The sequence below is a fragment of the Eleutherodactylus coqui genome, chromosome 13 (genome assembly GCF_035609145.1).
Source record: "Eleutherodactylus coqui strain aEleCoq1 chromosome 13, aEleCoq1.hap1, whole genome shotgun sequence".
NCBI classification, from domain to species: domain Eukaryota; kingdom Metazoa; phylum Chordata; class Amphibia; order Anura; family Eleutherodactylidae; genus Eleutherodactylus; species Eleutherodactylus coqui.
Genome location: NC_089849.1, coordinates 94,747,251 through 94,771,455, shown reverse-complemented (window position 1 = coordinate 94,771,455; position 24,205 = coordinate 94,747,251). Strand labels below are relative to the sequence as shown.

General features: G+C 46.9%; 1 protein-coding gene across 1 annotated transcript in view; it reads right to left on the bottom strand.

Moving 5' to 3' along the window:
- Positions 1-24,205, bottom strand: part of DNAH9 (dynein axonemal heavy chain 9) — a 313,610-nt gene that overhangs the window by 53,720 nt on the left and 235,685 nt on the right. The window lies entirely within an intron of this gene.

The window sequence follows — 24,205 nt, the reverse complement described above, 5'->3', positions numbered from 1 at the left end:
CAAGCCTATAGACGACAAGGAGGACTAACAATACAAGGATCGAAAATCCTGCTATTCCAAGACTTCTCAGTGGCAGTATCACAAAAACGCAAACTATTTACCCCAATCTGCCAAGCTCTACACGAACGAAACACACGCTTCCAACTGCTCTACCCAGCAAAATTAAAGATCCAAGACGGCAACAAATCCTTAACATTCAATACCCCGGAGGAAGCAAGAAGACACCTACAGATGGAAGAGAATGGAGAACAAGGCTGAAAAAGAATGAAAAATGGAACTGTACTGCTGCTCTTTATTACAACCCTGTTCCAAACACAGTGGATGTGGCGCACGCCACGCAAAAAGAAAAGGCGAAATAGATGTTTAAAGTTTACATGTTCATTACTACTATGTTTCTCATATTTTTTATGTTTTTTTCTTTCTTTCCGACCCATCTGACCTTTAAAAAACGGACCAATAGGGGGATCAGGAGGCCCTGCAGGCACGGCACGATCAACACCCAGTTGCACCCGTGGCTCGCTGGGACCGAGGGATGCGACAAAAAAAAAGAGGCAAAAGCTACGGTAATTATAACCAAACCACACCAACCAACATGCCTAGAGACTTAGAAACAACAGAATACCAAACACCCACCACAATACAAACACTATCTTGGAACGTAGACGGACTAAACACACCCATTAAACGGAAAAAAGTACTGACACACCTGAAACGATATAAACCAGACATAGTGTTCCTACAGGAAACACACTGGAAGAAAGAGGGGAAGGGAGAACTGAGAGCACCATGGATAGACGCATGTTACACGGCCTCACACACATCAGCATCACGAGGGGTAGCTATCCTGACCAGAAAAAACATGCCACACACAATACTGCAAAGCATAGCGGACCCAGAGGGAAGATACCTAATAGTGAGAATCAAAATGGAGGAACAAACGTACGCCTTGGTGAACGTCTATGCCCCCAACACTGACCAACCAACATTTTATGTCACACTAATAGAAAAACTACAACCATACCTAAGCGACAGAATAATCCTGGGAGGCGATTTTAACAGCATACAAGACGAAACACTAGACAGAACGGGACCATCTACCCAAGCAACCTCAACCACACATGCACTACTAACACTTAAAGAACAACTCAGCGTATGTGACCCATGGCGACTCCTGAACCTCACTAGCAAAGAATACACATGCTGCTCCAACGCCTACCACTCATTCTCACGCATAGACTTCTTCTTAATATCAAACAGCATTTTTGAGTACCACTACCAATCGGAAATCCACCCAATATCCCTTAGCGACCACGCACCGATAGCAATGAGACTACAACTGAGAACCCCGCAAAGGCTAACCAAAATATGGCGCTTCCCCTCATTCCTATGGGAATCAGAGGACTTTAGAGCATACCTGAAAATCCACTGGAACAACTATGCAGACGACAATAGTGCGCATATCGACAACACAAACCTATTCTGGCAGGCTTCAAAGGCAGTGATGAGGGGCCACATCATAAGCTACTTGTCCCATAGGAGGAAAAAATTCCAAACGGAGTTTGAGGCACTACATCACTCCCTCCTAGAAGCACAAAAGGAACATACGAACTTCCACAATGACAACTCATACCAAACCCTTCTTACAGCGAAACACCTACTAAATACGTTTGTACACACCCACGCACATTGGCAAAACCAATTAACAAAAAACAAATTTTACAGGTGGGGTAATAAGACGGGACGCTTGCTAGCCAATTTGTCCAAACAAAGACAACCACACAAGCCAATATTGACCTTAAGACATATTAGTGGGGATAGTCTTACAACAAAACAAGAAGAGGTGGCTCAAATACTGCACGAATATTTCGAAAATCTATATAGGGCAGAACCAACAAATGTACAAGACATAAACAACTTCTTAGAATCCGTGAACCTACCAAAACTAACAGAAGAGCAAAAATCCCTACTAGACGCCGACATACACGAGGAGGAGGTACGAGAGGTGATCACAACAGCACAAGGGGGGAAAAACACCGGGCCCCGACGGATTTTCGACAGAATACTATAAAATATTGATAGTAGATATTGTACCAGTCCTGACCCAACTCTACAACACAATATACACAAACAACACACAGACAGAAGACTTTGGAACATCGAGAACGATACTGCTCCCCAAACCAAACAAGGACCTGACAGACCCAAGGTCCTACAGACCAATAGCACTGCTAAACTGTGATTACAAGTTTCTGTCCAAGATACTAGCCAACAGACTCCAGCTAATCCTCCCATCCATACTAGACCCAGCACAGAAAGGCTTTACACAGGGGAGGAGTGCTCTAAAGAACATCAGAGCCGCCATAGCGGCGACGGTCGCAGCACAAAACCCCGAGGGCCAGACTACGATGTTATTGAGTCTGGACGCAGAAAAAGCCTTCGATAAGATGGCCTGGCCATTCTTAAACATAATACTGGAAAAAAGAGGCTTTGGACAGATCTTTGCGAATTACATAGACACGACGCAAATGAACGCCACTACGACCCTCACAGTCAACGGCCTTAACACCCCCAATATAGACCTATTCAGAGGAGCCAGACAAGGGTGCCCTCTCTCACCATTGTTATTTAATCTATCAATAGACCCCCTACTTAGATACTTGACACAAACGACACTCTTTACAGGGGCGACCTGCGGAGGTACTAAGATAAAAGTTGAAGCATTTGCAGACGACCTCCTATTGGTGATAAACAACCCTAGGGAAACACTAACCCCCATATTACAAGACGTCAAGAAAATCGGTAAACTCTCGGGCTACACTTTAAATCTAGACAAGACGGAGGCCCTGCTTCTCAGAGGACCGGCTAAACCCCCGTGGTCAACACAATATCCATTCAAGTGGGAAAAACACGCTATACAATACTTGGGAGTACAAATCACAAGAAGCCCACTCAAACTATATAACACAAACATAGAACCCCACATCAAAAAACTAGAAACTACCCTAAACACATGGAAAAACTTTACGATCTCTTTCTTGGGAAGGATAAGCCTAATAAAAATGATAGAATTTCCTCGCTTATTATATATCCTACACTCGCTACCTATATTTTTAAAACTAAAAGATATAAAAAGAATAAATTACCTATATAGGAACTTCATATGGGGGGGAAGAAGGCCGCGTATTGCGCTCAAAGCGCTACAGAAACATAGAGAGAACGGAGGAACTAACTTACCTAATCTCAGAGACTACAATCTAGCAGCCCAGGCGCGAATCATCCACGACTGGATTCACGATAAGTCATATTTCACAAACAGACCACTTGAACAGGAGATGGTCGGCACAACACGACTCCAGAACATCCTCCATCACACATATGCAGAACTCCCAGAAAAAACTAAAAAGAATCCCTTGATACTGACGGCCTGGAAAACATGGAATAAACTGCGCAAAGATAGCCAAACATCGCCACAAACATCACCGTATTTGTCACTAATGAACAACCCCAACTTCCAGGACGGTAATCCCCACAATATATTTATGGAATGGGAGGCCCAAGGAATACACACTATAGACAAACTATTACACATAAGAGAGCGACGAGTCTTAACATACGATGAAATGAAACAAAAATACCCCAAACTCCGAATGCCACTATTCTCATACCTGCAAGTCAGACATTACATCACAGAACTCATACCACGATTACAAGAACCTGATTGGGGACAAACAGGTGACACATGGATGACCAGGAAAACGGGTCAGCGGGGCATGATCTCAAAGCTGTACAGGGCAATAAGAAATAGGAGAGAGCAGGAGGACATTGATCCGGGGGTGGGCAAATGGGCCACGGACAACCCCGATTTCACACCGACACTGATAATGAAATCTCTAACCTCGGCACATAGGTACCTACCATCGGCCAGGTTCCTGGAGATGAGATTGCAAATTGCCCATAGGTCATACCTAACCCCAAGCAGAGGATACCACATAGGAATTTACAACACCTCAAACTGCTTCAAATGTCAAGCACCACACGCAAACCTATACCACAGTTTGTGGACATGCCCCTCAATACAGGACTTCTGGACACGAATAGGCGACTACACAAAAACACACCTGACGAATTTTTGCCCACAAGAGCCAACATGGGCAATACTTGGCTATTTAGATCCCGAAATCTACCGCTGCTCAAGGGGTGTCAGGAAATTACTACACTTCATAGCAGCAGCAGGACTAAAGGCCATTTTACAGACATGGATACAACCAACAGGGCCTCCATTCAGACTGTTCCTGGACAAGCTAGCGTTTCTGTTTCAAATGGACTGGGCAGAAACATCGCTTTTTAAAGAAAAAAAGGTACAAGCCTTCTTTGAAACCTGGGGGAGTTTCATTCAATTATTACCACAAAGGGTAAAAGACAGACTGAGAAGCTCCTTCCACTATACTTGCTGGTTCCAGGAACGGGTGGCAATAGGAGACATACCTGTTTAGGGTGAAACACAGACCGTGCCGTAGCCGTGCGGGGCCTCCACAAAGTTTTGCAGATCCTCAACAAACAGGTCAGTAGACCAAAAAAATAAAAACCTGTGGTCAAAATGGGTCAAAGTTTTGATTTAATATATATAATTTGTTTGATTTAATGTTTTATTTTATGTTTTATAAAAATACAAAAAAATGCAGGTTGATACAAGACACAAAGAAAAATCCTGCAAAACTACGATAACACTGAATGTATGTTTTAACCTGTTTAATAAAGACAAATTTAAAAAAAAAAAAGATGGATAACACAATATTCTGATTGTCCGCGTCGTTATGAATGCAGTAATACTCATTAGGTGTTGCTTTTTTTTTATGTTTTGGGGGTATTTTATACGTGTAAAACAGGTTGTTGTGGCACAAATGCATTATTTTAACTGTTTTTTTTTTCTTTTTGGTAAACTTTATTGAACTTTTTGGTAGTGAACGGATCCGTCCTGTGATAAGGATCAATGCAACATATTTCCATTAAAACATGTACTTTATTAAATTAGGCAAATAAAGTTTTGGGGTGTATTAAAAGAGGTAGAGGGGCGAAGGACGAGAACATGATTCTTCCACTATATAAGCCTGTGTACAGTTCTGGCCACCGCTGCTCAGGAGGGATGTTGTAGTACTTCAGGGGGTTCAAAGAAGGGCAACTAAATTAATAAACGGAATGGAAGGACTGGAATACCCGGAGAGGCGATCAAAATAAATACATTAGGGGACAATACAAGGATCTCTCCCATGAACTCCTTATACCCAGGACTACGACGGTACTGCCATAAGAGCAGAGAGACTGTGGAACTCTCTGACTGAGGACGTGGTGATGGCAAAATCAATGGAGGAGTTTAAGTGGGACTAGATGTCTTCTTAGAGCGCTACGACATTACAGGATATAGTCATTAAACAACCAGCGGGGCTGTTGATCCGGGTGTCTTCTGACTGCCGATCTTGGAGTCAGGCAGGAACTTTCACTATGGAGCCGAGAAGGAATTTTTCACCCAAAATCGGGTAAATTGGCTTCTGCCTTGTTTATTTTGCCTTCCTCTGGATTAACGAGGGGGGTGGAAACAGGCTGAACTGGATGGACATTTGTCTTTTTTCAGCCTATCATACTATGTTACTATGATTCCCAGCAGAGGGACCACCAAGCGGCAGAATACCCCGTACACTAAAAAGCTGATAATATCTAACAGGGCCCTTATAACATGAAGGACACCATTTACTCACGATTGGATAACTCAATATTACTCATCGCTGCTCGTCTCCACTCTAAATACTGACAAAAGCAGCGGTTTCCATGAACCCATGGAGGATAGATTATCCAATTTCATTAATCGATGCGGCACGTGCTGCCCCTATAATGTCCGCTAGTATACCCTGCCAACTGGGGAGCGATCTTACCGACGCACCGCTCACCGGCAGCTGTCACCTATAATTTACCTGTACCACCCTGTACAGACCATAGAAAGTTCCATTCCCAATGTGTTTCTCCCAAGTAGGTAGTCACTGGGATCATCAGGGGGCTAGAAGAGGAAGCAAGTCAATAACCGTCCCATATGATGCAGAGACAACAGATAGTGACGTCATTATTATCAGACGGTCTCTGCACCACATGGGGGGGTTTATTGAATTGCCGCCGGTGAGGGGGAAGATGGAGGGGGGCGCCATTTTCAGCACCATCAATCCACAGCTTATTCTGGAATGTTTCTATGTCCAGCGTATGTATTATATAATCCATGCAGATATCCAGTAACATGGCGGCTGATGGCGGTGAGGTCACAAAGCTATGATCAGAGAGCCGGTTCCTTATTATAGGAGGCTGTGGTCACACTCACATACATTATGATGTCATACTGACTATAGAATGTCATGAGGTTATATAATCTGTGAGCGCGGTGACATCAGTGCCATTTCTGTGGTTCTGGAAGAGCGAGCTAGTTTTGTGCTTCACAGCTAGTGATAACTTCCTTTGCTTTTACTTATTTCTATATTATTCCATCTACATACGCCATGAGTGCCAGAGAGCTGCGTCAGCTGAATGCAGACAACGAGGCATGGCTGCGCCGACCAGAAAATCAGGGTAAGCCAAATACTTGGGGGCAGCATTCCCTAGCTATAGGTGCGTTCCTGGGAGGGGTATGCCTGGGGTCTGAGGGGTAATGTTTAGGGACAGTGTATTCTCCATCTCCCGTTCCTAGCCCTTAGTGGCGGTCTCACTTTAATTTGGTTCCACCCCTGCCTTGTGATGTCAACAGCAAAAATACACCAAGAGGGTTTTCTCCTTAAAAGAAACGCCTGAGGAAGGGTCAGTAGTGGGAAAAAGACCCCTTTAAGCCAATGGCGTATCAATCTAACCCCCCTAGTCCAAATGTGTGTTTTGTTTTAAATTATCATTTCTTTATAGGTCAGGCCATTAACACACAGCGGCTGAGGTCTTCCCAGAGACAGCAAAGAAGACCTACCGGCAGTGGTGGACGGGCCAGAGATTCCCCACCACACAGGGGGCAGGAGGAGACCCGGGACAGAAGCCGTTCTCCCATCAGACCGGTCCCCCAAGCTGTACACCGGGTGTTATCCATGCTTATTCAGCAGGATAGGACGGGTAGGAGATCCCCCCCACGACCACCACCACAGGAGCAATGGCCAGTACATCGCCATCTGGGGGTATTACACAGGCAGAACAGCAGAACGGCTGATATTGAGAACCTCCCAACAACAACAATAACAGCGCAGGAGGAGCCCCAGGCATGTACCATCTGCCTGGCGGAGTACGACATCGGGGAGCGGGTGATCGTACTGCCGTGCAGCCATATGTTCCATCAGGGCTGCATATCCACCTGGCTCCACTCCAACCCCCACTGCCCCCTGTGCCGGCAGCACTGCTTCCAGTGAAGCCCCATTATACCATCTTGGGAGCTGATAGTAGAAGACAACATCTTATATTCAAGGTAAGGGATCTGCACAGATACTAAAGCAGCAGGATTGTCCAAGGAGCAAAACTAATTCCCCTTTATCTCCGGCCCTTGTGTTCTCCCCTTAGCTTACCATCAGCTTTAACATCTCATCAAGCATGAAGGACTATGACCAGGGACATCCCCAAATCCCGGATGGTAAATCCTACAATCCCCTCGCCTCCTTCCGCTGTGAGATGTCGATTCTGGATCAGCCCCGATCTCCAAGCAGCCCCGATAACAGTGTCCGCTGCGGACTACAATGTTACCAGATTCTCCAATCAATCCCGATAACAGTGTCCGCTGCGGACTACAATGTTACCAGATTCTCCAATCAATCCCGATAACAGCGGCCGCTCCGGACTACAATGTTACCAGATTCTCCAAGCAGCCCCGATAACAGCGGCCGCTCTGGACTACAATGTTGTCATATTTTTATCCATTGACAAATATTCCAATAAATACAGATTATTTACCATTTTTCTGTCTGGTTGTTACTTTGTAATATGTATAATTATGTTACATATCATAGTATATAATAATATGGGAAGCAGCAATGGGCGGCGCAGTAGTAACAGTTACACTGGGCCCTATTGCTTGGGGGGACCCAAAGGCCGCTATCACATAAGACACCAGGATTATACACTAAATTACACATGGGGGAGGCGCTTATAGATTTTCATTGGGACCTAGGCACTTTAACCCCATAAAAACCAAATGTATGACGGATGGTTGCAGGTGAAGAATGACTCCCCACTCCATACCTAGTGGTTGCCGGTTGTTTCTGATGGCTGATACCTGCCTGCTGGGCCGTGATCTGAGTTAGCTCTGATTGCGGCTGTTAACTATTTGGATGCTGCTATCAAAGTTAACAGTTGTCTAAACAGCCATCATCAGCCCCCCCCCCCCCCCACAGCACTATTGTGGGGTGGCCATGCATCTACATTGCAGCCCCGAGTCTAGTGAACGCTCCCAGAGCTGCCATGCTTTGCAGTCTATTAAGCTCTGCCTGTGTCGGGCTTAAAGGGCTTCTTCAGGATTTGAAAAACAAGACTTTCTTCCAAACACAGCGCCACCCTTGTCCATAGGGTTGTGTGTGGTATTGCAGCTGAATTCCACTGAAGTGAATGGGAGCTGACCTGCAATACCAGACGCAACATATGGACAACCCATCTAATGGGTTATATTTAAAAATATGATCACCTGGTACAGTTCTGCCAAGAAAATCAGCTCAGAATAGAAAACACATGGTTTATGCAACCCAAACGCCGACTGTACACGTGGACATCTCCCAAACGCCGACTGTACACGTGGACATCTCCCAAACGCCGACTGTACACGTGGACAACCCCCAAACGCCGACTGTACACGTGGACATCTCCCAAACGCCGACTGTACACGTGGACATCTCCCAAATCCAACTGCACATGTGGACATCCCCCAAACGCTGACTGTACAAATTTATATCCCCCAAACCCCGACTGAACACGTGGACATCCCCCAAATGCTGACTGTACACATGGATATCCCCCAAACCCCGACTGAACACGTGGACATCCCCCAAATGCTGACTGTACACATGGATATCCCCCAAACCCCGACTGAACACGTGGACATCTCCCAAACACCGACTGTACATGTGGAAATCCCCCAAACACCGACTGTACATGTGGACATCCCCAAAACGCCGAATGTACATGTGGACATCCCCAAAACGCCGACTGTACACGTGGACATCCACCAAATGCCGACTGTACACGTGGACATCCACCAAACGCCGACTGTACACGTGGACATCCACCAAACGCCGACTGTACACGTGGACATCCCCCAAACCCCGACTGAACACGTGGACATCCCCCAAACCCCGACTGAACACGTGGACATCCCCCAATGGCCTCCATCGAAATCAGATTAATTACATCCTGTGTAATCATCGTTGGCGAAGTTCAGTCGTTACAATAAAATCCTTTTGTGGCGCCGACTGCGGCACTGGTCATGAACTCGACACCTCTAAAATCCCCCAAATCATACATTATTGAGGTAGCAAAGCGATTTGAACTGCTTGACACATCAGAAAAGTATCCAGAGGAACTATGACACAGTTATGGAAGCAGCCAGTAAGCATCTCACCTATAAGAAGCAGGAAAAACACTATTGGTTGTCAGAGCAAACCCTCAGAACGGCCGATAGAAGAGCAGCAAATGTGGCCGGCAACAAAGACGAAACTCAGCAACTAAATGACGATTTTTAGCGAGTGGTGAGGAAAGATAAGGAAATAAACTGGAATGAGCGTTACAAACAACTCGAAGCAGAAACCATGAAAGGCCATATCCGAGGCCTATTCTCACAGGTCTAGATGGCCTGAAAACCTTTCATGGCACTCAACGGCACAATCAAAGGCAAACATATATCGATTTGACAAGATTCGTAATAGAACCAAAAAAAGAGTTGTGAAACAAGATTCGTAATATATCTGATAGAATACCCTCGTGGTATTAAATATGTGGATCGCACAAAAAACGCCCCAAGAACAAGGGGAGCAAAAGACAAGAATTATTCTTACCGTTAATTCCTTTTCCATGAGTCCATCATGACAGCACACATGGAAGTTGCTCCGCCAGTGATCCTTGGGACAGGAGGAAGGAGTTCTTTAAAAGCCACCTCCCACCACTTGACTCCAGTGACTTCCAAATTATTACAACGGATACGAGGTCCAACAGTTTTTTTATGAGCACTGAAAGACATTAATGGTATGTACAGACATTATATACATCAATCAAGGGTGGGAAAGCATGTGCTGTCATGATGGACTCATGGAAAAGGAATTAACGGTAAGAATAATTCTTGTCTTTCCATCGCGTCCATCATGACAGCATACATGGAGGTATACCAAATCATAAGACCTTTTTTAGGGGGGGGGGGGGACGGACGGACTACTGCCTGACTTTCCATCCAAAGGCCAACTCTGTATTTGAGTGGAGATCTAGTCTATAATGTCTTGCAAATGTATGTATACTAGAACATGTTGCTGCCTTGCAGATTTGATCTATCGAGGCCCCCCTGCGCTCTGCCCAGGAGGTGACGAGAGCCCTGGTGGAGTGGGCCCCCGTCCCCTCCGGAGCTGCCAAACCTCTGGTCTTGTAGGTCTCCTGGATCGCTAACCTGATCCATCTAGCCATAGTGTCCTTTGAAGCTGGTCTGCCCCTATTGGCCCCTTGGCATTGTAAGAAGAACTTTTCTGATTTTCGGAAAGTTTGAGTAACTTCTAGGTAGGTTTTTACTGCTCTACGGACCTCTAGGTTATGAAGACACTCTTCATTCGCGTTACTAAAATTTTGACAAAATGATGGCAGTTATTTCTTGATTTAGATGAAAAGGGGACACAACTTTTGGTAAGAAGTCAGGGGTGTGTTAGATGATCACGTAATATTCAAAGACCCTTAAGTAGGGTTCTCTACTTGATAAGGCTTGTAATTCGCCAATTTTCCTAGCCGATGTGATGGCAATCAGAAAGGCGACTTTCATGGATAGGTTTCTAACCGTAATCTGGTTAATGGACTCGAATGGCGGGTCGCAGAGGCCCTCCAGGACTACATTAAGATCCCATGAGGGTGATGGTCCCCTCACGAAGGGTTTTGATCTATCAGCTCCTTTCAGGAACCTTCTTATCCATTTGTTTTCCGTGAGCTTAACATCAAGCAGGGCACTAAGAGTTGCTGTCTGAACCCGTAGAGTTCTGGGACTAAGACCTTTATCTAGCCCTGCTTGCAAAAAATCTAGAACTTTAATAAAGTCTGGATAATCCAAATTCGGGCTCTCCAGTTTATACCAAGTACAGAATACTTCCCAAATTCTATAATAAATTTTCGAAGTAGGTAATTTCCGACCGTGGTGTGACTGCGTGAGATTTTTTGCAGGCATCTGGCTATCAGCGGTAAGGGAGGGAACACGTAAGCCAGGGGCATTTCCCATTCCTGGGATAGTGCATCTAATGCTAGCGGCTGGTCTGCTGCATCTAGGGAGAAGAAGTCCTGGCATTTTATATTTTTCTTGATGCAAAAAGGTCCACTTGTGGTAGACCCCACTGGTCCGTGAGCTGTCGGAATACTTCCGGGTTGAGGGACCAGTTTCCCGGATCCAGTCTTTTCCTGCTCAAGAAGTCTGCCACCTGATTTTGAGTCCCTTTTAGATGGACCGCCGAGTGGGATGCTGTGTTGACCTCTGCCCACGATAGTATTTTGCTTGCTATATACTGTAAGCGAGGATGCCGGGTGCCTCCCTGGTGACGGAGAAAGGAAACTGTAGTCATATTATTTGACAATATTTTCACGTGTTTGTTTTCTAATACGTCCTCTGATCTAATCAGGGCCTCCCAGACCGCCCTTAGTTCCCTGTAATTAGATGAGTGGGTACTGGTGAATCTAGACCAGGATCCCTGCAAGGCTTCACCTGCCACTTGGGCTCCCCATCCTATACTGCTGGCGTCCATATTTACAGTGACGCACGGAGAGAGTGCCCACTGGACTCCTTTCCTCAGGTCTGATGGTATCAGCCACCAATCTAGGGATTTTTTCACCCATAGTGGTAGTTTGAATTTCTCCTCCAAGGACTCCTGAGAACGATCGCAGGTCGTTAACAATTTTTGTTGTAGAGACCTGGAGTGAAACTGAGACCAGGGAACTGCCGGAAGACAGGATGTCATTAGGCCCAGGATGTGCATTGGTTCCCTTACTGACACCTCTTTTTTCTTTTTGAGATTCCGTATCTCTTTCAAAATATGGGAAACGTTTGATTCTGGTAGAAAGGACCGATTTTTATTTGAATCCAGGAGGATTCTCAGGAATATCTTTTTGGTTTCTGGGACGAGGCTAGATTTTTCGTAATTAATGATCCAGCCCAGTTTTCTGAGTAGATGTAATGTCTGCTCTAACTGGGCCCTCATGCTTTTCACCTCGCTTGCTATCAGTAGGAGATCGTCTAGATAAGGGACAATTTTGATGTTGTGTTCCCGCAGGAACCTAACTGGTTCTATCATGATCTTTGTAAACACTCTCGGGGCTGAGGAGATACCAAACGGTAGGCAGATACATTGAAAATGTCGTATGGTGTTATTCATATAGACTGAAAATCTTAAGAATTTTTGAGATGTCGCATGGATGGGGATATGGAAATACGCATCTTTTAGGTCTATAGTGCACATAACATTACCCCGACCTATTAATGGGACCGTCGAGCGTATGGTTTCCATTTTAAACGTATGGTTATTTACATATGCATTCAACTTTTTGAGATTCAAAATAACTCTAAATGTGCCGCTTGGCTTTGGAACTAAAAATAAACAGGAATAATAACCCTGGCCTTGTTCCGCCGCAGGGACAGGAATAACCGCTCCTATCTTAATTAAATTAAATACACCCTCCTCCAATCTTGCTTGGAGATTGGGATGCTGCAGCGGTGTTATGCAGAAAATGTCGAGGGGGTTCAAGTTCAGCCTGATTTTATAGCCTGAAGAGACTATCTCCAGAACCCAGGGGCTTTTTGAGATCTGCAGCCAATTTTCTGAGCACTGGAGAAGTCTACCCCCCACCGTAACTCTTATCTTGGGTCAGATCTGGAGGGAAACCCCGAAGTTCTCCCTCTACCCCCTTTCGGGTAGGACCACCTACCCGACTTCCCTTTGTTTTTCCCCTTGGAATATACTCTCTCCGAAAGGGAATGGTTTTCTTGGGTAGATAATCCATTGGGAAGCCTAGTTTTTTTATCTGCTGCTTTCTCCAAGATTTTGTCCAGGGTAGGTCCGAAAAGGTATTCGCCCACCAGAAGGATCGTGCATAACCTGGACTTGGACGTTTGGTCTCCTGCCCATGATCTGAGCCATAAGGCCCGTCTGGCTGAATTTCCTAGACCTGCACTTCTTGCAGCGAATCTTACGGACTCCCCCGATGCGTCCGCTAAAAAGGCTGTCGCTTTTTTAATTAGGGGTAGGCATTTGAGGAGCTCTTCCCTAGGGGTTTTTAAGTGTAAGTGGGAATCCAACTGATTGAGCCACAGGTGTAGGGATCTTGCCACTGATGAGGCCGCTATGTTGGTCTCTATAACCATAGAGACTGATTCCCATAGGCCTTTTAGAAACCCCTCCATTTTACCCCCGATTGGATCTTTTAATTGGGAGCAGTCCTCAAAGGGTAGCGCCGTTCTTCTAAGTCCAGTTGTCTGAAAACTCTCCCTCGGAATGTTCAGGTGAAGAGATCCCATAAGTTTCGGTGCGGGCCCTTTTCCGGGATGGTCCCGGCTGGGCGTCGAGGGTTTGCTCTTTTAATGCCTGTACCTCTTCACGCATCATTTCCCGAATACCCTGTAATAGGTTGTGTTGCTCGTCTTTAACTATTTTTGTAGCGCAGTCTGAGCATATGGGTCTCTTGGAGTTATCATCCACTTTTTTCGCGCATAACGCACACCTTTTGATCCTCTTTTTCTCCTGCTTAGTTTTTAATACTTCCTCCTATAAGGAGAAGCCATTACTAATATCAGGTGTGAAAACTCATTACTCACAAAAAAAGATGTCCCCCATTTTTGTCCAAGTGGACTACTTACAGTTGGCACAATCTTATCACCTTCAGCGCTATCCATGTTGCTCAGGCAGGAAGGGAGAGAAGCCTGGGACATGAAGAAGGATCTTTTCCATTTGAATTTGGCGCCTTTAAGCGCCCGCGCTGCGTCTGACGTCATCCCGTCCGACGTCATCGCGCACGACGCGGCGCCGCCCATAACCGGAAGCCGTCCGCCGCTAGACGCCGGGGAGCAGGAGCGCAGAGCAGTCGCACCTGCTGCTCCCTCCCCACAGAAGATGCCGACCTCCGGATGGAGCGTGGAAGCTGCCTCCCCTGGCCGGATACTCCGCGCCCCGGTGAGTAGCGCTTGCAGCCCCATCGCCTCCATCCTCAGCACGGAGAACTCCTCCTGTGTCCGTTTGGGGCAGGAAGACGCTGGGGTCAAGCGGTGGGAGGTGGCTTTTAAAGAACTCCTTCTTCCTGTCCTAAGGATCACAGGCGGAGCAACCTCCATGTGTGCTGTCATGATGGACGCGATGGAAACATAATTTTAATATAAAAAACTATTTTAAAAAACGCAGCGTACCGGTCCATAACTACAAAAGTAAAGGTTTACCAGGGACTCCATTGGAATATATCCCATCACAATCATGCAGCTCGCTCAGAAAAAAGGAAATGTTCTGGATATACAAACAAACACCCCGAATGGGTGGAACGAAATATTAGAGAAACTATAGGCATCGCCCCGAACATGATGGACAGTTTAATTTTTTAGGGATATTTTAACAAAAAACATTTTTCTTTCTGATTATATTGTCTATTTTATGTGTTAACTTATAATTCCATTGTGTTTGTACAAACTGTAGCGCACTTTATAGCCATATGGGTCGTACATTTATTAGGCACGGATACCAATGTGTTATTTTATGGTATATCGATCAATCATATACTTCCCAACATCTATAGTACAAAATGTAAGACCCTAAAGCCAACAAACTGGGGATCATTTTGGTTACAGTCTGAAGCTTTCCCGTCCCAACAGCCGCCCGGATATGAAATATCTACGGAACCCTGATGGTTCTGATCTGTTCCACCTCAAAGCCACGGTAAGACAATTAGGAATCGATTGAACAAGCTTTTTATTGAAGAGTCACGGCCAATCAGCATAGAGCTGTAACGTCATCTCGTTCCTAGAATTGAACACGTTTGCGTTCCGACCATCATGTCCTCGATTTGAACGCACGTATCGTTCTACGTACCGCTCCATGTGACCGAGCAGAGAGATGATCCTCCCCCAATCAAATAACAGCGTCCGGTGTGGGACAAAATGTAAGTACGCTACGGCTATATATAGTGCACTACTGTGATTACATGTGTGTATACTTGATAAAGGCGCGTTGATACACTGAAACGCATTGTATGATACAAGTTGAATTAAAGCAGGTTGATAGTAATGCAGACCCATTGGTCATTGAATATAATCTAACCCCGTTTCCGAGGAGCGCAGAGAACCTTTTCTTATACTTGGTCAAAGGCAAACATGGGAAGGAACTGAATGACCAACAGAGTATCAAGGATAGGTTGAGGGAATACTCAGAGGAACCACATGCCTGCAACCACATACCTGGACCATTGCATGAGGTGGAGCCTGTGGACCGGGAGACCTCCATTATGGAGTCAGAAATGATTATGGCAATGGAACAACTAACCAAAAATAAAGTACCAGGCATAGATAGCATACCGGCAGAGCTAGTGCTGCCAGTACCAGTGAAAACCATCACAGCGCTGTGCCAGGCAGTATGGGCATCTACACAATCGCCACAGGACTGGAAAACATCTGTCTTCGTCCTACTACCAAAGAAAGACGACTCCCAGAATTGCACCAACTACCGAACAATAGCCCTAAGTCCGCATGCAAAAGCAAGACCCTTCTCCAAACTATACAGGAAAAGCTGAGATCAGTCGTCGAAGCGGCGCTCCCTGATGTGCAGGCAGGATTCTGGCAAGAACGTGGTACCTGCGACCGTATTGCCAACCTGTGATGGACCATGGACAAAGCTTAGGAATACCAAAAGAATATCTACATGTGCTTCATCGACTACATCAAGGCCTTTGACAAGCTATGGCAGGCCCTACAAAAATTATGACAACTGCAAAAAATGGCCAAATAAAGATGAAAATCAACAACGAGGCCATAGAACGCGTGCGAGACTTCAGCTTCTTTGGTTCAAAAATTGACCAGGCTGGAGAATCTGTGCCAGAGATAAAACGTAGGATGGCATTGGGGCGATGCTAAACATGGACAAAATCTGGTAAAGTAGGGATATCAGTATAGCAACTAAATGCAGGATAGTGCAAAGCATCATATTCCCCAGAGCCATGTATGGATGTGAAAGCTGGACTGTGAGGGGAGCTGATAGGAGGAGGATTGATGCGTTGGAGCTGCGGTGCTGGCGAAAGCTGCTGCGTATACCCCGGACGGCGAGAGTAGCAATTCTAAGATCAAAACATGTTTATTTTTCCGGCAGCACCGCAGTGCGGGGAGTCGTAGTTTTCATTGGTACCATTTTGAGTTGCATATGACGTATGGATTACTTTTTACTACATTTCCTGGAAGGCGAACAAAAGAAGAATAGCAATTCTGGCATTAGCTTTTACAATTATTTTTATGGCGTTCACCATATAAGATGGATAACACAATATTCTGATTGTCCGCGTCGTTATGAATGCAGTAATACTCATTAGGTGTTTTTTTTTTTTATGTTTTGGGGGTATTTTATACGTGTAAAACAGGTTGTTGTGGCACAAAATGCATTATTTTAACTGTTTTTTTCTTCTTTTTGGTAAACTTTATTGAACTTTTTGGTAGTGAACGGATCCGTCCTGTGATAAGGATCAATGCAATATATTTCCATTAAAACATGTACTTTATTAAATTAGGCAAATAAAGTTTTGGGGTGTATTAAAATAGGTAGAGGGGCGAAGGACGAGAACATGATTCTTCCACTATATAAGCCTGTGTACAGTTCTGGCCACCGCTGCTCAGGAGGGATGTTGTAGTACTTCAGGGGGTTCAAAGAAGGGCAACTAAATTAATAAACGGAATGGAAGGACTGGAATACCCGGAGAGGCGATCAAAATAAATACATTAGGGGACAATACAAGGATCTCTCCCATGAACTCCTTATACCCAGGACTACGACGGTACTGCCATAAGAGCAGAGAGACTGTGGAACTCTCTGACTGAGGACGTGGTGATGGCAAAATCAATGGAGGAGTTTAAGTGGGACTAGATGTCTTCTTAGAGCGCTACGACATTACAGGATATAGTCATTAAACAACCAGCGGGGCTGTTGATCCGGGTATCTTCTGACTGCCGATCTTGGAGTCAGGTAGGAACTTTCATTATGGAGCCGAGAAGGAATTTTTCACCCAAAATCGGGTAAATTGGCTTCTGCCTCGTTGGGGTTAATTTTGCCTTCCTCTGGATTAACGAGGGGGGTGGAAACAGGCTGAACTGGATGGACATTTGTCTTTTTTCAGCCTATCATACTGTGTTACTATGATTCCCAGCAGAGGGACCACCAAGCGGCAGAATACCCCGTACACTAAAAAGCTGATAATATCTAACAGGGCCCTTATAGCATGAAGGACACCATTTACTCACGATTGGATAACTCAATATTACTCATCGCTGCTCGTCTCCACTCTAAATACTGACAAAAGCAGCGGTTTCCATGAACCCATGGAGGATAGATTATCCAATTTCATTAATCGATGCGGCACGTGCTGCCCCTATAATGTCCGCTAGTATACCCTGCCAACTGGGGAGCGATCTTACCGACGCACCGCTCACCGGCGGCTGTCACCTATAATTTACCTGTACCACCCTGTACAGACCATAGAAAGTTCCATTCCCAATGTGTCTCTCCCAAGTAGATAGTCACTGGGATCATCAGGGGGCTAGAAGAGGAAGCAAGTCAATAACCGTCCCATATGATGCAGAGACAACAGATAGTGACGTCATTATTATCAGACGGTCTCTGCACCACATGGGGGGGTTTATTGAATTGCCGACGGTGAGGGGGAAGATGGAGGGAGGGGGGGGGCGCCATTTTCAGCACGATCAACCCACAGCTTATTCTGGAATGTTTCTATGTCCAGCGTATGTATTATATAATCCATGCAGATATCCAGTAACATGGCGGCTGATGGCGGTGAGGTCACAAAGCTATGATCAGAGAGCCGGCTCCTTATTATAGGAGGCTGTGGTCACACTCACATACATTATGATGTCATACTGACTATAGAATGTCATGAGGTTATATAATCTGTGAGCGCGGTGACATCAGTGCCATTTCTGTGGTTCTGGAAGAGCGAGCTAGTTTTGTGCTTCACAGCTAGTGATAACTTCCTTTCTTTTACGTATTTCTATATTATTCCATCTACATACGCCATGAGTGCCAGAGAGCTGCGTCAGCTAAATGCAGACAACGAGGCATGGCTGCGCCGACCAGAAAATCAGGGTAAGCCAAATACTTGGGGGCAGCATTCCCTAGCTATAGGTGCTTTCCTGGGAGGGGTATGCCTGGGGTCTGAGGGGTAATGTTTAGGGACAGTGTATTCCCCACCTCCCGTTCCTAGCCCTTAGCGGCGGTTTTACTTTAATTTGGTTCCACCCCTGCCTTGTGATGTCAACAGCAAAAATACACCAAGAGGGTTTTCTCCTTAAAAGAAACGCCTGAGGAAGGGTCAGCAGTGGGAAAAAGACCCCTTTAAGCCAATAGCGTATCAATCTAACCCCCCTAGTCCAAATGTGTGTTTTGTTTTAAATTATCATTTCTTTATAGGTCAGGCCATTAACACACAGCGGCTGAGGTCTTCCCAGAGACAGCATAGAAGACCTACCGGCAGTGGTGGACGGGCCAGAGATTCCCCACCACACAGGGGGCAGGAGGAGACCCGGGACAGAAGCCGTTCCCCCATCAGACCGGTCCCCCAAGCTGTACACCGGGTGTTATCCATGCTTATTCAGCAGGATAGGACGGGTAGGAGATCCCCCCCACGACCACCACCACAGGAGCAATGGCCAGTACATCGCCATCTGGGGGTATTACACAGGCAGAACAGCAGAACGGCTGATATTGAGAACCTCCCAACAACAACAATAACAGCGCAGGAGGAGCCCCAGGCATGTACCATCTGCCTGGCGGAGTACGACATCGGGGAGCGGGTGATCGTGCTGCCGTGCAGCCATATGTTCCATCAGGGCTGCATCTCCACCTGGCTCCACTCCAACCCCCACTGCCCCCTGTGCCGGCAGCACTGCTTCCAGTGAAGCCCCATTATACCATCTTGGGAGCTGATAGAAGACAACATCTTATATTTAAGGTAAGGGATCTGCACAGATACTAAAGCAGCAGGATTGTCCAAGGAGCAAAACTAATTCCCCTTTATCTCCGGCCATTGTGTTCTCCCCTTAGCTTACCATCAGCTTTAACATCTCATCAAGCATGAAGGACTATGACCAGGGACATCCCCAAATCCCGGATGGTAAATCCTACAATCCCCTCACCTCCTTCCGCTGTGAGATGTCGATTCTGGATCAGCCCCGATCTCCAAGCAGCCCCGATAACAGCGGCCGCTGCGGACTACAATGTTACCAGATTCTCCAATCAATCCCGATAACAGCGGCCGCTCCGGACTACAATGTTACCAGATTCTCCAAGCAGCCCCGATAACAGCGGCCGCTCCGGACTACAATGTTACCAGATTCTCCAAGCAGCCCCGATAACAGCGGCCACTCCAGACTACAATGTTACCAGATTCTCCAAGCAGCCCCGATAACAGCGGCCGCTCTGGACTACAATGTTGTCATATTTTTATCCATTGACAAATATTCCAATAAATACAGATTTACCATTTTTCTGTCTGGTTGTTACTTTGTAATATGTATAATTATGTTACATATCATAGTATATAATAATATGGGAAGCAGCAATGGGAGGCGCAGTAGTAACAGTTACACTGGGCCCTATTGCTTGGGGGGACCCAAAGGCCGCTATCACATAAGACACCAGGATTATACACTAAATTACACATGGGGGAGGCGCTTATAGATTTTCATTGGGACCTAGGCACTTTAACCCCATAAAAACCAAATGTATGACGGATGGTTGCAGGTGAAGAATGACTCCCCACTCCATACCTAGTGGTTGCCGGTTGTTTCTGATGGCTGATACCTGCCTGCTGGGCCGTGATCTGAGTTAGCTCTGATTGCGGCTGTTAACTATTTGGATGCTGCTATCAAAGTTAACAGTTGTCTAAACAGCCATCATCAGCCCCCCCCCCCCCCCACAGCACTATTGTGGGGTGGCCATGCATCTACATGGCAGCCCCGAATCTAGTGAACGCTCCCAGAGCTGCCATGCTTTGCAGTCTATTAAAGCTCTGCCTGTGTCGGGCTTAAAGGGCTTCTTCAGGATTTGAAAAACAAGACTTTCTTCCAAACACAGCGCCACCCTTGTCCATAGGGTTGTGTGTGGTATTGCAGCTGAATTCCACTGAAGTGAATGGGAGCTGACCTGCAATACCAGACGCAAAATATGGACAACCCATCTAATGGGTTATATTTAAAAATATGATCACCTGGTACAGTTCTGCCAAGAAAATCAGCTCAGAATAGAAAACACATGGTTTATGCAACCCAAACGCCGACTGTACACGTGGACATCTCCCAAACGCCGACTGTACACGTTGACATCTCCCAAACGCCGACTGTACACGTGGACATCTCCCAAACGCCGACTGTACATGTGGACAACCCCCAAACGCCGACTGTACACGTGGACAACCCCCAAACGCCGACTGTACACGTGGATATCCCCCCAAACGCCAACTGTACACGTGGACCTCTCCCAAACGCCAACTGTATACGTGGACCTCTCCCAAACGCTGACTGTACATGTGGACATCCCCCAAACCCCGACTGTACATGTTGACATCCCCCAAACCCCGACTGTACATGTGGACATCTCGCAATGGCCTCCATCGAAATCAGATTAATTACATCCTGTGTAATCATCGTTGGCGAAGTTCAGTCGTTGCAATAAAACCCTTTTCTGGCACCGACTGCGGCGCTGGTCATGAACTCGACACCTCTAAAATCCCCCAAATCATACATTATTGAGGTAGCAAATAGATTTGAACTGCTTGACACATCAGAAAAGCATCCAGAGGAACTATGACACAGTTATGGAAGCAGCCAGTAAGCATCTCACCTATAAGAAGCAGGAAAAACACTATTGGTTGTCTGAGCAAACCCTCAGAATGGCCGATGGAAGAGCAGCAAATGTGGCCGGCAACATAGACGAAGTATCGGGCTTAAAGGGGTTCTTTAGGATTTGAAAAACAAGACTGCTTTCTTCCAAACACAGCGCCACCCTTGTCCATAGGGTTGTGTGAGGTATTGCAGCTGAATTCCACTGAAGTAACTGGGAGCTGACCTGCAATACCAGACACAACATATGGACAAGGGTGGCACTGTGGTTGGAGGAAAGCAGACATGTTTTTATAAACATGGACAACCCATTTGCATCTAGCTTCTTGCAACACGTGTCTGCTGCATTGTATTCCAGGCGATGTATAACTCTTCAGACTACTGTACAGTTCTTAGTGTGTATACCCCAATGCCTCACTGCAGGGGGACTCTGGAGAAACACTGAGCCAGTAGGAATATCACTAGCATGTGACGTCCTGAGAGCCAAGAGGAAAGCAACAGAAATGATATAAGCCATGATGCAACTCAACGTCAACACTAGATAAGCAATGCCAAAAAACAAAACAAAGAAAGAATTGGCAAATGTAGAGTAGAAGACGGTTCCAGCAGCTCTCGCTGTGTGCATGGGGATGGGGAGCAGCGTGCCTTGTGGACAGCTGTGCATGGGGATGAGGGGAGCAGCGTGCCTTGTGGACAGCTGTGCATGGGGATAAGGGGAGCAGCGTACCTTGTGGACAGCTGTGAATGGGGATGAATGGAGCAGCGTGCCTTGTGGACAGCTGTGCATGGGGATGAGGGGAGCAGCGTGCCTTGTGGACAGCTGTGCATGGAGATGAGGGGAGCAGCGTGCCTTGTGGACAGCTGTGAATGGGGATGAATGGAGCAGCGTGCCTTGTGGACAGCTGTGCATGGGGATGAGGGGAGCAGCGTGCCTTGTGGACAGCTGTGCATGGGGATGAGGGGAACAGCGTGCCTTGTGGACAGCTGTGCATGGGGATGAGGGGAACAGCGTGCCTTGTGGACAGCTGTGCATGGGAATGAGGGGAACAGCGTGCCTTGTGGACAGCTGTGCATGGGGATGAGGGGAACAGCGTGCCTTGTGGACAGCTGTGCATGGGGATGAGGGGAACAGCGTGCCTTGTGGACAGCTGTGCATGGGGATGAAGGGAGCAGCATGCCTTGTGGACAGCTGTGCATGGGGATGAAGGGAGCAGTGTGCCTTGTGGACAGCTATGCATGTGGATGGGGGAGCAGCGTGCCTTGTGGACAGCTGTGCATGGGGATGAGGGGAGCAGCGTGCCTTGTGGACAGCTGTGCATGGGGATGAGGGGAGCAGCGTGCCTTGTGGACAGCTGTGCATGGGGATGAGGGGAACAGCGTGCCTTGTGGACAGCTGTGCATCTGGATGAGGGGAGCAGCGTGTCTTGTGGACAGCTGTGCATGGGGTTGAGGAGAGCAGCGTGCCCTGTGGACAGCTGTGCATGGGGATGAGGGGAGCAGCGTGCCTTGTGGACAGCTGTGCATGGGGATGAGGAGAGCAGCATGCCCTGTGGACAGCTGTGCATGGGGTTGAGGAGAGCAGCGTGCCCTGTGGACAGCTGTGCATGGGGATGAGGGGAGCAGCGTGCCTTGTGGACAGCTGTGCATGGGCATGAGGAGAGCAGCATGCCCTGTGGACAGCTGTGCATGGGGATGAGGGGAGCACCGTGCCTTGTGGACAGCTGTGCATGGGGATGAGGGGAGCAGCGTGCCTTGTGGACAGCTGTGCATGGGGATGAGGGGAGCAGCGTGCCTTGTGGACAGCTGTGCATGGGGATGAGGGGAGCAGCGTGCCTTGTGGACAGCTGTGCATGGGGATGAGGGGAGTAGCGTGCCTTGTGGACAGCTGTGCATGGGGATGAGGGGAGCAGCGTGCCTTGTGGACAGCTGTGCATGGGGATGAGGGGAGCAGCGTGCCTTGTGGACAGCTGTGCATGGGGATGAGGGGAGCAGCGTGCCTTGTGAACAGCTGTGCATGGGGATGAGGGGAGCAGCCGTGCCTTGTATACAGCTGTGCTTGGGACGGGGCGGCCTCTCTGGAGATGGACATTTGTATGGAGTAACCCATCTCCTCAGCAGTCAGCTCCACATGCTGAACCCATCCTCCACTCAGCTGCAGCACATATATTAGGACTTTAGAGCAGAACTCACGGTGCTGCTCCAACATAGTCTATCAAGAGTTGTTGAGACATTTCTCCCCTATTAGGCTACCTACACACGGGCGAGTGCGATATCGTGCTTGGCAACCTACGTTTTACCCGTGGATACAAGGCGATATTCAGGGCAAAAAGCCTCACATCTGTGATATTCCAATCCTCTTGCGCTAGTTTCATACGCAATGGAGGATCGGAAGAGTCTCCCATTGATTTCAATGGTAACCTTGCATTGCACATCGAATGGCATGGGAGAGTCATGCGATGCATTAAAGGTCCCTTTAAAATCAATGGGTGAAGCGTTCCAAGAAACTCGAAAAGATAGGGCATGCCACAATATTTTTCTTGCACCATGATGCGGGAAAACATTGGTCATGTGCCTGACTCCATTCAAAAGAATGGAGTTCATATTCGCGCGAGATGTGTGCGTCTTGTAACGCACAAACCTTGCGTGAGTTTCTCGGTCGTGTGAAAGTGGCTGTAGGTGATCTGCAAAAAGGAGAAACCAAGTTCTGGATATATAGGTGGAGTCATGTCACGGGGTCCCCACCTCACAGCTGCATATCAAGGTGTGTGACCTTGTACCTTCTCTTCCTAACAATGAGATTGTGGGTAACGTATATTGTGTTGTTATTCCTTAGGGAAATTCTCCCCTTACTAAAAACTCTTAGTCTTTCAGGGTTTTCTAGGACTAAAGTACTGA